General features: G+C 41.4%; 1 protein-coding gene across 6 annotated transcripts in view; it reads left to right on the forward strand.

The window, feature by feature from the left end:
• The window catches only part of MSI2 (musashi RNA binding protein 2), a 566,011-nt gene that overhangs the window by 142,272 nt on the left and 406,561 nt on the right, over window positions 1–17,178 (forward strand). The window lies entirely within an intron of this gene.

Here is a 17,178-nt window from a genome sequence, read left to right on the forward strand (position 1 = left end):
AACAAACATTGAGGCTGTCCAGTTGCTGTTGACCTACACATTCCAGCATGCCCTGTCACAGGTTTGTTTTTAGGGTGTGCTAAAACGGTGGTAGAGCATGCTGGGATGTGTAGTTTTACAGCAGCTGGAGGGTTGCATGTTTAATACCCTTGCTCTAAAATGTTGTTCTTACCTATTTGGTTGCTGCAATCTCATGAAAAGAGGCCAAATTGCAAGTAAATCGTCTAGTGTATGGGCACCTTAGGAGGCTGTAGGTGGTATACAGCATCAGTGGGCAATTTATGAAAATGGCTATTTTTGAGGCCTCCTTGCCAGAGAAAACAGTGTAAACTTGTATTGTGTATGGTGGTTGTTTTATTTAGTTTTTAACCTCTTCTGAAACCTGACCTATCAAGGATATGAATAGTGTATATATTAATTTCAGTGATTTAGGATGTGACTAAAGTGAAAATAAAACAAACTATTTTTACTGGTTTATGCCCACTTCGAGCACTTTTGTAAAGATACACAATGCCTATTACCGTCATACTGTTATTCTCAATTTTAAACACATTTGTTTCATAAAAAATCAACTGTGATGTTAGATTTGGGAGTATGGGTTATTTCAGATTTTGAGAAATATATTAGAAATGTTCTGTCTACAACTTTCCTTTCCATTCCCACTTTCAGTGGTGCCCCCTATATGCCAGTGATAGGGAACCAGATTTTGCATGGATTGCCCTTTAACCTGCATATAAAATCACTATCTGCAATAACACATCAGCAGGCAATATACACCAGAGCTACAAGTTATAACGTAACAATCCGAATATAAAGCAGGAGGGAGCTGACAGCTGGAGGTGAACGATTGGAGGGCTGCCTGTTGCTCATCCCTGCTATATGCATAGATCGGATTTTACACCTGCACACTTGTACTGACAGATTTTATTTATTTCCAGTTTCTTATATAGCGCAGCAGATTCCGTTGCGCTTTACAATAGTAGACAGTGATCAAACAAACTGGGTAACAACAGACAGACTTGGAGGTAGGAGAGCCCTGCTGCAAGCTTACAATCTATACAGATAGCTTGGCTCATACTTTTTGGTTGTGCAAATTTATTTGTGGAACTTCAGGATGCATAGCACTTTTTTTGTATGAGCAATTGCTTCTTTCTGCTCTTAGTATAGAAAAGAAAAAATTGTATGGCAATTATGGTAAAGAAAGGGAGGAGATATGCTACATACTGCTGTATATTTAGAGCTGGGTTAACAGAGCAAGTGGAGTGATTTCCCAGGGGCCTCCACAAGTAGCTACTGTATATCACCAAGATTGGGGCACAGTGACATATGTCATCAAGGCTTCCTGTATGGTATAATATGAATAGGGGCAGTACTGTGTGTTTAATACATTTGTGGGGTTAAGTGTATTTGCACATTATCGGTCATACCCAATTGAGAACGGATTAAAAAAAAAAAATAATAATTCTGCTGCGTTTATTTCAATAGGATTGAATGTTGTCTTTTTTAGCAGCCCCAGGGGCCACAAGAAAATGGAAAAAGTCAGTTCAATTGTTGGGACTTGTTTCATAGTCATTAGTCTCTAATGACTAATCAATTGAATGTTTCCAATTAGCTCCATTCATTAACTTACCTTACCTTTTGGCAGTCCTACCCTGACACACTGAAGATCTTTCTCCGTATCCAGTTTATCAGGCTGTTGGGTGCTCTCTGCATCCAGGTACGGGATATGGTCCCATATGCCCTCTGATTCCTGCACTTATGCACCTGCATTCCTCTGATTCCTGCACATATGCCCACACGCACCCCTCTGATTCGTGCACATATGCCAACACACACCCCTCTGACTCCTGCACATATGCCCACTCACACCCCTCTGATTAATGCACATATGTCCCCACACACCACTCTGATTCCTGCACATTTTCCCACACACACCCCTCTGATTCCTGCACATATTCCCACACACACCCCTCTGATTCCTGCACATATGCCTGCACACCCCTCTGATTCCTGCACATATGCCCACACACACCCCTCTGACTCCTGCACATATGCCCACACACCACTCTAATTCCTTCACCTGGTCCACATACCCCACTTATTCCTGCACATATGCCCACTCACACCCCTCTGATTAATGCACATATGTCCCCACACACCACTCTGATTCCTGCACATTTTCCCACACACACCCCTCTGATTCCTGCACATATTCCCACACACACCCCTCTGATTCCTGCACATATGCCCACACACCCCTCTGATTCCTGCACATATGCCCACACACACCCCTCTGACTCCTGCACATATGCCCACACACCCCTCTAATTCCTGCATATATGCCCGCACACCCCTCTGATTCCTGCACATATGCCAACACACACCCCTCTGACTCCTGCACATATGCCCACACACACCCCTCTGACTCCTGCACATATGCCCGCACACCCCTCTGATTAATGCACATATGCCCACACACACCCCTCTGACTCCTGCACATATGCCCGCACACCCCTCTGATTCCTGCACATATGCCTACACACACCCCTCTGACTCCTGCACATATGCCCACACACCCCTCTAATTCCTGCACATTTGCCCACACACCCCTCTGATTAATGCACATATGCCCCCCCCCCACACCCCTCTGATTCTTGCACAAATGCCCCCCACACCCCCCCCCCTTTTATTCCTTTACATATATGCCCACGCACACACCCATCTGATTCCTTAACCTGGTCCACATACCCCACTTATTCCTGCACCTGGTTCACACACCCCTCTGATTCTTGCACATATGCCCCCGCACCTCACCGATTCCTGCTGCACCTGGTCCATACACCCCTCTGATTCCTGCTGCACAATTTTCTCCCCATGAGTTTAGACAACAAAAAACATTTGCAACCAATTTTTTAGTTAAATAACATGGGGATTGGAAGTGCAAACATGGTCATTCCAAACTGGTCACTAAAGCCCATGTAATTACTTTTTAATAACATCTCCAACTTTTTATTGACAATTGTACTGGCAGGGCCCCCACTGGCCCTTGCTATATTGTACTGTACATAGTACTAGTAAATCATACCACAACAGGCGCAGCATTTTTTGCTGTGTATGAGAAATGTTCTGCATTTGTACCAGGAGATGACAAGGACAGCTAAAGGAAAACTTTTAATAGAAAACATGAGGTGAAATGAACGTCTCTAGTGGGAGCAGGAAAGAGCTGATATGCAGGTCACAGAGAGAAGCACATATGGTTTCACTAACTGGACTGCCGTGCTGCAGGCAAAGTGGATGTGACTTTAAATCATTTGTGTTTTTTCTTCCCTCAAAAATTAATTTAGATAAAGCTGTAGAATTCTCAATGAAATTGTATGTCAAAAGTTCATTAGATCTTGATGCTGTTTGTTTGTCTGTCAGACAATCCACATTAGTCAACATGCCAAAAATGATCGACATCCTTCTAAAATGCGTGCTATATATTTGCCTTGAACACACACAGTTGTATGTACATTATGGAAACATGAGTGGAATGCATTTGAGCAGGTTAACCCAGGCATGTCTAAACTATGGCACTCCGGCTGTCATGAAACTACAAGTCCCATCAGGCCTTGCCACAGTTTTGATATTAGGGAATGCTTAAATGATGGCACTGCATGCTGGGATGTGTAGTTTCAGAACAGTCAGAACAGCTGGAGGGCCATAGTTTGGACATGAATGGGTTAACCAATCTAAACAGAAGAAAGTCACTCCATTGTGGAATACAGAACGTCATCGTTTAGAATTTAGTTCACATTTCTGTTGATGGTCTAAACATCCCCAGTAATCAAACGATTTGTAAATATCTGCTTTTATACAGCTTCCAGTGTGCCCAAGAGGTTTAGTAACTGGGTAACCAGGTTAAAATGTTATGCTAACAAAAGGTCAATCGGCCAGTGTCAGGGATTGCAATCAGTGAGTGCGTAAGCACTGAAGATGAACACTTCACTTGCATTCTCTAGTCTCAGCCCTTCTTGTGGATTTTACCATTCTAGCACTTCATGATCACAGCTCTATTTTAGGACTTGTTGCAGTATGCTAAACAGCAGCTCAGCAGTAAAGTGCTTTATTTTTTATTTTTAGTCCAAATCCTCATGCCTTACCCTACATTCCCTAACTTCCATATTATGCTGCCATGAATAAAGTGTATTCCATTATTTACTGTATGTCGGTCAAAAATTCATACAATACACAGGGTTCAAATAAATATGGATCCCCTAATAAGTGTACACTACTGTGCAAGCTGTAGTTTTCTTTCCATACATGACTTGAGTTGTTTTTCCTGTATTTGGGAGGAAGTTTTATTGATTCCAAACATTGAATTTCTATTTTGCAAGCAAAACAAATGTTTTAAACGAAGGGGGGTATTCAATGTTTAGGTCACGGCGATCGAGCTTGCTCAACCGCCGTGACCCTGTCCCGTTCTCGGTCAGCTTGACCAAGAACATGCAGGCAGGATTCAATGTCCCACCTGCCGGGGAGCGAGAAGGGGGCAGCTCGACACTTCCGGCTGTAGTTAGGGATGTCGGGCTCGTTCTGCCGAGAAACCCTGGTCAATGCTGTCGGGGAAGACAGCATTGAATAGGGCCTGGCGGACATCTCCCCAAAGATTGAATAAGACGATTGAATAAGTGTATGTGGCACATGCATGATAAAAACAAATGCATAAGTTGGAGATTTGTGCAAAAGATTTTTTTTTTTTTTTTACATGCATTACTTATTTTTTTTTTTTTTTTTTTATGCCTGCTTCCAACTACGCTGAGAACACAATACTTATGTTGCATGCTTATCCATCATTCAATATACTGGCCTGGTCTGCAGAGTATTCCGCCTCTTATGCTGAATTTATTTAAACATCTAGGTAATCATATTTCAGAATTCAACTGCAGAATATCTGTAAAAAGCTGTTATTGTGGTTTTTATCTGTGCTATGTCAAGAGCTTAGAAAAAGTTGGATAGTGTCACTGATCTTACATCTCCTAGGTCTGATTAGCACCTTTTGCTGGTGTGGGAGGTTTATTGGGACGGGGAGTTAAATCAGGATGCACATATGTTTCTTTTGGCTGATCTAATCAGTATCGTTTGGGACTCCAGTCCTTCAGGACGCTAGGGATCTAGTATATGAAGGGTCTAGTTTAGGCATTCCCAACCACAGTCTTCAAGGCACACTAATACCCCTTTCACATTCGCACACTCAGGTCATACCCGGGAATGTGTTCCTGGATGCTTCCCGGGACACTACCCGGGAATGTACCCTTTCACACTGGCCACCCGACCCGGAATGAAGTCGGGCGGGTGGCGTCATGTGGAGGCTTGGCCGGGGAGGCACTGGGAGGCATTTTCACTGCAGTGAACGGGATCTGGGTCACGCTGACCCGGAATACCCGTTCACACTGACCGCATCCCGTGTTGATTCCGGGTTCTTCCCTGGTCAGGACCTGGGTAGAGATTCCGGAATGCTGAACACGGGATATTCGTCCAAGACCCTTTCGCACTAAATCCTGGGTTGATGCGCGCTCATGTGCAAAAACCCGTGATATTATTGCAAGTGTGAAAGGGGTATTACAGTGCAGGTTTTAGTGATATCCAGGCTTGAGCACAGGTGACTTAATTAGTACCTGAGTGATTCTGATTAAACCATCTGTGCTGAATCCTGGATATCACTAAAACCTGCACTGTTGGTGTGCCTTGAGGACCGTGGTTGGGAATGCCTTGTCTAGTTATAAAGGGTCAGATTAAAATTATTAGCAGCGTTATACCAGCATTAAACCGAAGCAAACCAGAAGGTAAACAACACACCAACATTACTTCTGAAGGACTGCATTAAAACCTCAAAACTTAGGAACATCATGTGGCCTCAACTCACCTTTGCCATGGGAACACCTGGACTTCCCCTCATGGTGAGCATGGAGCTGTGAGGGGAAGCACCAGGTCCAGCCTATGTAGCAACACAGTCCCTTGTAAAGGTGTCAGTCCCCTGCAAATGTGTGTTCATGTCATTTCTCCCCCCCCCCCCCCCCCCCTTGCAGCATACATCTACCCCACCATGAGCTATCCTGTACTGTGTACCTCCGCAGACTGTACACCCTGCCAGCGCCGATGCAGTGCACCAAGCTGGTTGCCTCAGATGGTATCTCTGCGGGCAGTGTGTGGGTCACGTGGATGTTTCTGTACAGGGTTTATCATACTAATACACAAGTATTTGCTTTCCAATATATGCACTGGGTCCTTGTATGGCTCGCCCCTTACAGTGTAACCTTTGTAGTGTGCCCACCATGGCTGCCGCATCTGGTGCACTTGTGGATGGGATGAACAATACATGGACCTGAGTATGCACTGAAATCACCCATTTTGGGTAATTTCTTTTATGGGTAATCTATTCCACCCAGGTTAATCCTATGCAGAGCGCCTAAAATGGCTGCCGCTGCGGGTACCTTGTCAGGGTGGAGTACACAACCCATGCTTACTGTGTGCTCAAGGGTTTCTTTTGTCTGTGACTTGTCTGTTACTGTACTACCAACATCCTCTGTATTATGTTTTTTAATGTCTGAAAAGCGCCTTGAATCCTGTTGGAGAAAGTGTGCTATATAAATTAAACTTACTTACTTTGTCCCTGCAATAAGTCTGGTGCAGCACTTAAACCCCTGTGATGTAAGTAATGTCCCTTAAAGTGGAGAAATTATACTGGTCATTTAAAAATGTTACCAACATGTGTATTTGTTTATTAGACACATGTATTGGATGTTTCTATCATGTGTCTCATTTTTTTTTTCAAGTTTGTGCCAAGCTTTTATGTAAATTTGAGTAATCATTTTAATAGGCCACAGTCTTCAAGTTGTACTGTCCATTTATTGACTAGTTGTTAAACCACAGCTGTGCAGATGTGTAAGTATATACAATAATAGTTTTTTAACGTGAAAAATAGTGCTTTATATCAAGAATGCTGTTTCTTTAATGAGCCAACAAAACAGGTGTAATTGTTTGACCATGTCAACAAATGAAAGAAATTTACTTTGTCAAAAGGTCGACACAAGTTTTTTTTAGGTGTTTGCCAACATGGACACTGTATGAGTCGACATTGGCCGCTCGCCATGCTTCAGGCCCTGGTGCCTCACTACGCTTGGCACACTACCATCCCAGTGGGCATAGAGGGAAAGTATAATAAAGTATGAACAAGTCTGTTTTGGAAAAAAAAAAATCACAAAAATCTCATGTCGGCCTTTTGAACATGTTGATCTTTGGCCTGCCGACCAATAGTGGTTGCCTATTGACTGTCAACCTTTGTACCATCAACCTGCATACCCAAACAAACCTCTGTCCTTTTTTCATATTTTTGCAGAGCTTGGATTAGCCAAGCAGTCAGTGGGCCTAAAGTCACTTTTGTTTCGAACAGTCTATGCTCATCTTGCCTGTTGTATACCCCTCAACTTTTGCCATCAGGAGAGACAAATGATTGCACTTTTGACATGCACCTAAAATTCCGGGCAGTGACCAACAATTGTGTCGCTTCCAGCTAGACCACAAACCATTTTTGCTACTTTGGGGGTATGCTCTGCGAAAAGGGGCTCCCAAGTGAAACCCTTCCTCCCCACCCCACCGTGGGACACTGTAACCCACAGGTGGGACAGCAGGAACCTCGCATCACAAAAACAGGATGGTCCTGCCAAAATCGGAACTGTTGGGAAGTACGCTATTGGCTTCTGAATTCTTTATATTGTTTTGTCCACTTGGGGCTATAAAAGCGGAAAATTTGATTTGAAGGGATTTTAACATTAAAGCACATGTTACAGGACCACATTTTTCTTTAGCATTCAAAAAGTGTTTAATCCCGTATTGCCATAAGCATGCATAGTTAAAGTGACCATGTTCTGTTTTCATTTTCTGACCATTCTCTGAAGCAAAATCCTACTCTATTTTCATGGGGTGCCAGACGGGTTCCCGAAGACCCCCATAGAGGGAGAATAGAATAGATGGTGAGCATAGCGAGCCACCGTGCCCGCAGCGTGGCGAGTGCAGTGAGCCCACAAGGGGCTTTGTTGCGCTCGCCATGCTGTTTGAGTCCGGCCAGTCGGGATCCTGACTGTCGGAACCCTATACCACACCCATTTTCATGTCTGTTGCCAGGCTTGTGCAATGAGTTAGTCTATCAGTCAGTTTTTTTATTTCCTTGCTGCATGGTACTTTTCTAATGTCGTGTTGTGTCAATGTTTTTCTTGCTATCCCATAACTGTAGTGCTGTAGTAGTTTTCTGACGCTTCTGGTATGAGCTTTTTAAAAAAATTATATTGGTTAGAACTGCTTTAGACGTTTTTGGGGTATTAAATCATATTTAACCATATTAGCACTTACTGTTCATTCCACACTGTACCTGTTGGAGCACTCTGTTACTATACACGTCTTTAGGTACAAACAAACAAGGACAACTAAACATCTCATTCCAAAACCATGGACATAAATAAGGTGTTGGTGCTCCCCCTTTTATTGCTACAGCAGCCACCACCTTTTCTAGAAGGTTTTTAACTAGTTTTTTTTCTTTTTAATTCAGCCTGTAGAGCTTTATTGAGATTGGGCATTGATAGTGAGGTGTGTGGCCTTCTTTGCCATTAGTATTTTAATACATCACAAAGGTTTTCAATATAGGGGTTAAGGTCAGGGCTTTGTATAGGATACATACAGATTACTTGTGGGTCCACTTTGTACAAGTCAGTCAAGTTCAAACTCTGCACTGTTTTTTTTTTATTATTTAGTGTTCTGTGCATGGGGCATTGTTATGTAAACCAGGATAGGGCCTTCGCCAAATTGTTGCCACAATGTTGGAAGCACAACACATCTCTAAAATGCCACTGTACGCTGTACAATTAAGATTTCCCTTTGCAAGAACTAAAAAGGCCCAAACCAAGCCATGAAAAATGGACCCATTGTACTGCCATCCATCAAACTCTGCTCTTAATACTTCCAGAATGCAGAGAAAGATTCTTCAATGGTGGCATGCTTTATACCAAATAGCAGACGTTTTGCATTTAAAATTGTGAAGCTTATGCGAAGTTACTCCAAGCCAATACATGAATCTCCCTAGTTTGGTAAGTGTTGCATTCCAGGACAATTTTTGTATGTTTTAGCACTCTGCAGTCCTGTTTGAGTTTATATAGCTTATTGCTTTGTGGCTGAGCAATTACTGCACTTAGTTGACCAGGTCGTGTTACGGAGTTCCTTCATAGGACTCATTATGCTGCTAATGTGTAACTATAGAACTTGCATGGCTGTTTATTTAATTTATCTGTGATTGTTTCTGAAATAGTGAAATGAGAGGTATTTTTAAGGGCCTTATTTATGTTTGTAAGTAATTGTGTATGGAACAAACCATGTTACCATGTGGTTTTCTGCAAGGCAAATACTGGCTGCTTTTGCATGTAGCCTAGAGATGTTAGACAGCTTCATTTGAGCACACCCCAACCAAATGTAAATACAGATATATGTGCACCTGTAATATCTGCCCCACCTGCAGTATAACATAGATTTGCCTAGCCGCTTCCTTTTTTCCACTTCACTAAAAAACATGAATCAGGCCCATAGTATTCTGCAATGTTTTATTTGCCCATTTGTATTGGTCCCCGACCCAGTGAAGCCTACAATCTGTATTTCCTTCCATACAACTGGGTTACATAGACGGGCGCCATTTAACATCTTAGTCAAGTTTTTGTTTTGTGTCAGGAAAGCAGAATACCCAGAGGAAACCCACACAACTATGGTGAGAATACATTGCCCTGTTAGGAATCAGACTCAAGTCCTAAGTGCTATGAGGAAATAAAGCTAATCATTACATCATGCTGAGCAATATATTGCTCAGTGTTTCCTTTTCATCAGCGACCAGAGATGGTCGCTGATGAAAAGGAACCTCTGCCAGGGGAGCAGCAGGAGCAAGCAGCGATCGTAAGGGGGCTAAAAATGGAAGTGCGCACCTGCCGCGCTCTCATATCGCTGGCAATATGGTCGCTCAGTGACTATATTGCCAGTGATTGTAGCCTGTGTGTACGCACCATAAGATATATATCGGCCGGTCACTTCGCTTCCCGTTTTTATATAGCGAGGTCATGGGCGGGTATATATACCTGTTATGTCTTTTTAACACAAATGTTCAGACATACCATGGTGGCCCTGCAGCACAGTCAGTGGCCAATATATCTATAGATACATTGTATCAGCGCACCCTGCTGTGTGTAAGGTGAATGGCCGACCACCCACACCCTTGCTGTTGGGAACACCGTAACTGGCAACTCAACAGGTGGGTAAATTTAAACGCTCATCCAGTTGTGATGATTTGTCAGATAGGTCTTCATATTGGCCGCATCCTTCTGCAGGGTGTGTACCCAGCATCAGTGTATAGTTTCTTATGATTATTTGTGAAGGCTTTTTTTTTCCTTCCCCCATTTCTTCTCGGGTCCAAGGATTCCTCTACTTTTTTTTCCTGTCAATACCTTAACATTATGATGGTAAATATTATTAAGCAAATACTTTCTGATCACTTTTAAAAAGTTTCTTGTTTGAATTTGGTGATGGTTCTGTAGAATTCAAGTGCATTTTGCCATATGTAATATTACTGCACTCTTCTCTTTATTGACTCAATAAGTTTGTGGTGAAATTACAAATCCTGAATGTATTCGTAAAAATGATCTTCCGTATACTTGGTATATTCGCCTGTATTTTATTGCCCAAACTTTGCTGGAGGTGATCCAGCCAAGTACACTATCCCCCTCCCTATTTGTTGCTGAAAATATCATTGTCCAGATAAAAGATGCAGGACCACCAAGAAAGGTTATTGATCGGAAGCAATTACCTACATGTTGCATTCAGTAACCAGATTGGAAGTGTCTTTACTCTGGGTTTAATTTTCCTCCATTCGTAGCTTAAGAGTAGGCTGGTTTAATGTAGTATAAAGTAGGGAAAAATTAAGTAGTCCCCATTTTTCAGACTTGCAATCACACTTCACATGGTGAACTGTGTAATTAGTTTGGAAGACTTATGCTTAGTCATTGGTTTATCCTTATCGGCTTTGGCTTTTCCCAACAACAAAGTGAGCTTATTTTGCTAAGCTGAAACAACTCTGCACCCTTTGTTCTTGTCTTTTATTGTCTCATTCCTTTCATTCTGTTTTCCTGCCAGAGTTTTGTTTCATTAGGCCTACAAGTCATTTCCAATCCAGTGGGCTGCTACAATCAGGCCTTTATAACTCAGCTGCCCTGGTTCCCATGTGCCTTCTGGGGTTGTGCCAAGCCTTGTCTGACATGACATTTTAACTCCTTCAAGCAATGGAACACTTAGTTAATCATGTGCTCTCTTCCTGACAGGAATGCCAGAGTGAGAATACTGTCACTTTAGGCCAACAAAATGCCAAAATTCATTGTCTCTCTACATATTTACTCCAAATGTCAACATCCCAACCAATCTGTACCTACTTTCATATTACAATTTTTTTTTTTAAATCAGAAACCTAACAAAGTTTAAGTTGTGTACAGTCTGACCAGTTTAGTTTTTTGGGGGGTTATTACGCTATCTCACGGTACACTCAATAAATTCAACTGATTTACACAAACTACAGTAAGTTCTGTAAAAGCTTGATCTGTAGTTTACTCACTACTTCTAGATCTCTGCTGCTTTTGACACTGTTGACTATACTCTCCTCATACACACCCTACAATTCCTAGGGCTTAATGACACAGCCAGTTATTGGTTCTCATTGTGCCTATCCAACTGCTCTTTCATGTGGATTATACTAAAATCTACCTATACGCCCCACACTGGCCTCCATCTGTATTGGTCCATATCTCTGAATGCCTCTCTGCTGTTACATATTGGATGTCATCTCACCACCTGAAACTGAATATTTGAAAAAATGAATCACTGTTGAGAATGACAAGCTCACTGTATAGGTGTCATTCTTGACACTGAACTTTCCTTTGTCTTGAAATCATGCTACATACATCTAAAAAACACATTCATGAATGCAGCTGCAAGGCTAATCTTCCTCACTAGATGTTAATCTGCAAAACTGCTCTGTCAGTCCCATTTGTTACCTGTATTCTACCGTATTCAATATAAAATACTTTTACTGACACACAAGGCCATAAACCAAACTACACCAACATACATCTCTTCTCTTATCTCAAAATATCTCTCAACTCGACCTCTTCCACTCCTTACAAGATCTACAACTCCCATCCACACTCATTACTCGCTCCCATTTTCGATTACAGGACTTTCCTCAGGCTAAACCAACTCTGAAATGTCCTTCCACGCACAATAAGACTCTTCCCCAGTCTCCAATCCTTCAAACGTTCCCTGACATTTCACCTCTTCAGTCTAGCTTATCAAATTCCAGAACCAGCCACATAACCTTCATAAATGTCTCCTATCAATCATATTCCCACTGTACAGTCCACACATACAGTCTCATTTTCTTTTTCACACATTTCATCATCCAGACCCCTTGCAAAATTGCTGGGTCATTATATGATACAGTCCACCAAGAACCTTTGTTTTCTGATGGACTTTATGCAATAGAGAACACCTATCCTTGTGTATCAGTGCCAATATCCCTATAGACTGTAAGTTTACGAGCAGGGTCCTACCATTTTTAACTGTCTGTATATTCCCAGTTTGTTGTACAATTGTTTCCAATTGTAAAGTGCAACGGATTTGCTGCATGTTATAAGAAACTGTTAATAAATAATAAATTAACCTTATGTCTTTAATTATTGTATATGCATCAGATTAAAAAGTTTCCAGACTTTTTTTTCGATAGTCAATAGGTCGACCAAGCATGATAGTTGATTATATTTTTTTATTTTTTTTTTACTTTTCACCCTTCCATGTGGACTATTATTGGAACCAGTAAAGTATGCCGAGCGAAGTGGAACACTAATTGGGGGTCCATCTGCACAAGATAAAAATTGCTACAAAGTCATACCTTTTCATGCATCGACCATTTCTAGGTCAACATTTTCATGTGTCGATCCTTTTCAAATTTAGCTTGTTTCAACCTTTTGGGGTTGCTGTCCTGTCCTGTTCACTGTTGACCTACTGAACCACACCCAGATTCAAAGATCTCCTTACAAATGATGGTTTTCATCCCCCTCATGGGATTATGGATTTTCATGTGCTATATATTTACTTGCAGTTAAACCTAATACATCATACTATAGCTCTGACTTAGACCAGTATTCAATGCTCTTGATTCACCGCTTTTTTTCGGTGATCAGGGCTGTTTTTCAGCGAAACTGTGAATTTTTTTCTCCGAAAAGGTTATTCGCTGTATTCAATGTTCACTGTTCGCCAAAAGCAAACAGTGAATGCTGGCCAATTCTCCGTTTCATACTCGCTGCAATTCGCTGGTGTATTTCAATGGAGTTTTGACTTTAATTTGCAGAGAGTGTATTTATCAATGCATGGATCGAGAACTGCTTTCTCTGTGAGTTTTGCCGAGTTTCACCGGTTTACATTTGTTATCTTTTTTAGGTGATCTGGAATGTATTATTTTAAAATAAAGGTTCTCTGTTTTTTTTTTTTTTGGGTGTAAAAAAATCTGTAATTTTATTATCTGAAGGGTCTTGCTATTTGGATTTATAAACTTGCAGCACATCAATATATATTTCATTCTTATATATTTTTTTAATTTTTTATGGATGATGTCAGTAGGGGGGCGGAGACCCGCTCATTAATATTCACTGTGCTGTGTCCCACACATTACATATGCATGAGCAGGACCAGCGCAGCGCTCCCTGCACCTCCCCGCCTGCCTCCTGTGGCCGCAGCTTCTGCTGCCTGTGTCCCCGCCAGCCCTCCTTCTCCCCCTGCGGCTCAGGCAGGGAGCCTGCTATCTCCCTGCCTTCCGCCATCCTCCCGGCTCCATGCTGCATTCGCCGGGGTGGTACAACTTCGCCATCAGGGACAGCGAGCCCCTGACGCGTGGAATAGGGGGAGAGGTAGGGCTGACTGCGAATAGCTGACTGCGAATAGTTCAGCCCGGAGAATGCGTAGCGAATCCTAAACTGGATTCGCTGCACAGGGTGAACCGCGGCATTGAATACTTGTCTTCGTGTTAAGTAATGCTGTGTGTATGAGTGGTTAGCATAGAAATGCAATGGAAAGTTTGTAATTAAATGTGCATACACACTGTGAGATTTTGGCTATGGACGATGTTGGCTTTACAATTTGCCTTTAATTCACTGGAACCATGCAATATTGATTACATTTACTTGAGATATTGACTTAATATATTTTGTCTATACTAGAACACGACAGCACACAATATAGTCCAAATTGACTTGCCTGCATAGTCTGTTTTCCCTTTGTTCATCGGAAGCTGTATACACGCTGCCATTTCTTCTGATTATGAAGTCAAAATTGTAAGCTCAAATAGCACTGGGTGTATGTTCCTTAAGTTTATGTAACGTGTGTGTGTGTGTGTTTTTGGCAGAAGATTCTGAAATTCTATTTATTTAAACTATTATCTGCACTAATATTTGTATATATGTGTTTAATAGCACATTTCTGGACAGTAAAGTTTTATCCCAATATATATTAAACACCCCAAAGGTAACATCCCCTTGGGGCCCCTGGATTCAGTTTATGAAGATGTAGTGCAGTATTTAGCATGATAAAGGAAGCCTTTCCTCAATGTGGGTTCATTTCATCGGCATTTGGAAAGGAAGCATGGATGGAGCTTAAAGCGGTTGGTGCCAGTAGGCGCAAGGAGTCATGGTGTTGTGTGACTGAAAGCACAGTTCATCTAGTCTTGGCTCTGCTCTGCAGCAGAATTGTTTCATCTGCACAGACATTGATATGTAGATTTCTCCCGTTCAACCAGTAGTTGTGTGAGCAGACAAATGGAATAAAATATCACTACCCACCAACTGATTTGTTAACTCCTTACACCGCAAGCACATCAAGCAGGATAAAGTGGAAAGAGAATTAGGAGGCTGAACTAGACTATTGTACCTTTCCTTGACCATCAGAACAGCATTGCTTACTAAGAAAATTATTTGTAAATATGGCATTACATGGAAAACCCACACTGCATCCCTTTCCTCTTGGTCATTCAATTTTACCAACGGTAGCAATGTGAATTGCCGAAAACTTTTGTTTTTTTGAACTTCTGGATGTCTTCACATTACTTGTTCAAAAATTAATGAAAAAAATCCTCAAAAAAAAAAAGGGACATGTTTTAGTTTTGGGATTTCTTTCAATGTACAGCAAAATACTGTGAAGAGTTCCGACCCTCTGGGTTGTATTTTCTTGGCAATGCTCTTTCTCTGTACTAGGTGACTGATGTCTGGACTTGTTTATCATGATGATGGTGAACAGGACAACCCCATAAGAAGCTGCAGCCTGCACAGTCACAGACCTTTAGAGCCTGTAATAGAGCCTCTTAGAACCCCTGGGGCCCTCCTAAGGAAATGGAGCATTTTAGTGGAAATTTAGCAAGTAATGGGGAACACCACTTTACTAAAAATATTTTTTTTATTATCTCTTTAGTGCATAGAGGGTGGCAAATTGGTTTGTTTTGCATATTAAATTCATCCGTGTCCTCAAAAGGAAATGTTTATTTTCAAACTAAAGCTGTGTACACACAGTGTAATATATTGCTTAGTCTCCTGTTTTAATCAGCGACCAGAGATAGTCACTGATGAAAAGGAGACTCTGCTGAGGGAGCCTCAGAGGGAAACAGCTGGTCGCAGGAGCATGCTGCGACCAGCAACCATTAGGGGCTAAATGGTCTGAGGGGCTTAACACGGGAGCTTGCACCCGGAGATTTATCGCCCACAGCACATACAAATCATTGGCAATATGGTCGCTCAGTGACCTTATTGCCAGCGATATGTGCTTAATATCGCCCTGTGTGTACACAGCTATATTCCCATATTACGAAATAGATTTAGGGACACAGATCCATTGAGTTTGATCACTATATCAATTGAAAGTCATACATACATTAATATGAAAATAAACATCTTGAAGTCTATGAATAACTTAGTTGGAACTTTTTAATTACATTTACATTTCCTCAATGTTCACGTCAGTGGTTAAATTAATTTGTGCTACCTGTTTGTTTTACACTGTGAAAGTGGTCTTATACAACCTTGCTCGTACTTTTCCCAGCATTGCTTCATCATCTCCTACTATACTGTAACTTAATGTTTAAGTCATTTTCTTGTGTAACACTCGCATATTCTGTAGTACTTTGTATTATAGTACTTAAATTGAGGGCAAACCATAATAAAACTAGACTGTATTAGGTATTTAAGAGTAACCACATTACTATACTATCTGGGACATTATAATGACTAAATAGATGATTGGCTGCTCATCTGGAAGGAACTTCCAATGTAGCGGTATGCCAACTTGGTCCATCTTGCCTCACAGATGCAGTTTCAAAGTGGTTGGCCAGAAAACAGATGTTTTGGCCTATGCATTTACTGGTTTAACTGTAATAATAATATTGAATAGTGATGATACATGGCTTTTGTTCAACGGACTCTTATTTGTTGTTTTTAGGCAATTTGTCTTAAATGTCAAACCGTTTTTGGGGAAAAAATATATGTAGCATCATAGCCCACCCAGCCACCTCTTAACACTCAACTGCTCACTATATTTCTCTAACATCCTATGGGCTACTGATGTTCAATACTATGGGGATAGATATCCTCCTCAGGAGAGACAGGCACATAAGATCTTTCAGTGTGGGTGCACTGGCTCCTCCCTCTTTATTTCTATTCGGACAGTATAAGCCACCATGCTTTACATATAGTAACAAAATCTGCAATAAAAGAAACAAAATTACAGGGTATTAACCATTTGAATTACCTTGTTGCTGTGCTTTCCTTAACTTGGCAGGGTACGAGCGGCAGCGAATCCCGATGCATGTAAAATTTCATCTTCCATAATAAAATGTGAAACCTCATATTGATCAAGAATTATCAATATACCTCTTACTAGATATGGCCAATTATCCTAAATAGTTTTAAAGTAAAAAGTCATGCACATTATGCGTGGTTTAAAAATAAAATAAAAAAATAAGTTTTGTTTTTTTTTAAATAAAATTGTGTTGGATACTGTAAAGGTGGCCATACACACGCAGATTTA

This window comes from Crinia signifera, chromosome 2, assembly GCF_055691185.1.
Source record: "Crinia signifera chromosome 2, ASM5569118v1, whole genome shotgun sequence".
In the NCBI taxonomy this organism is placed as follows: Eukaryota; Metazoa; Chordata; class Amphibia; order Anura; family Myobatrachidae; genus Crinia; species Crinia signifera.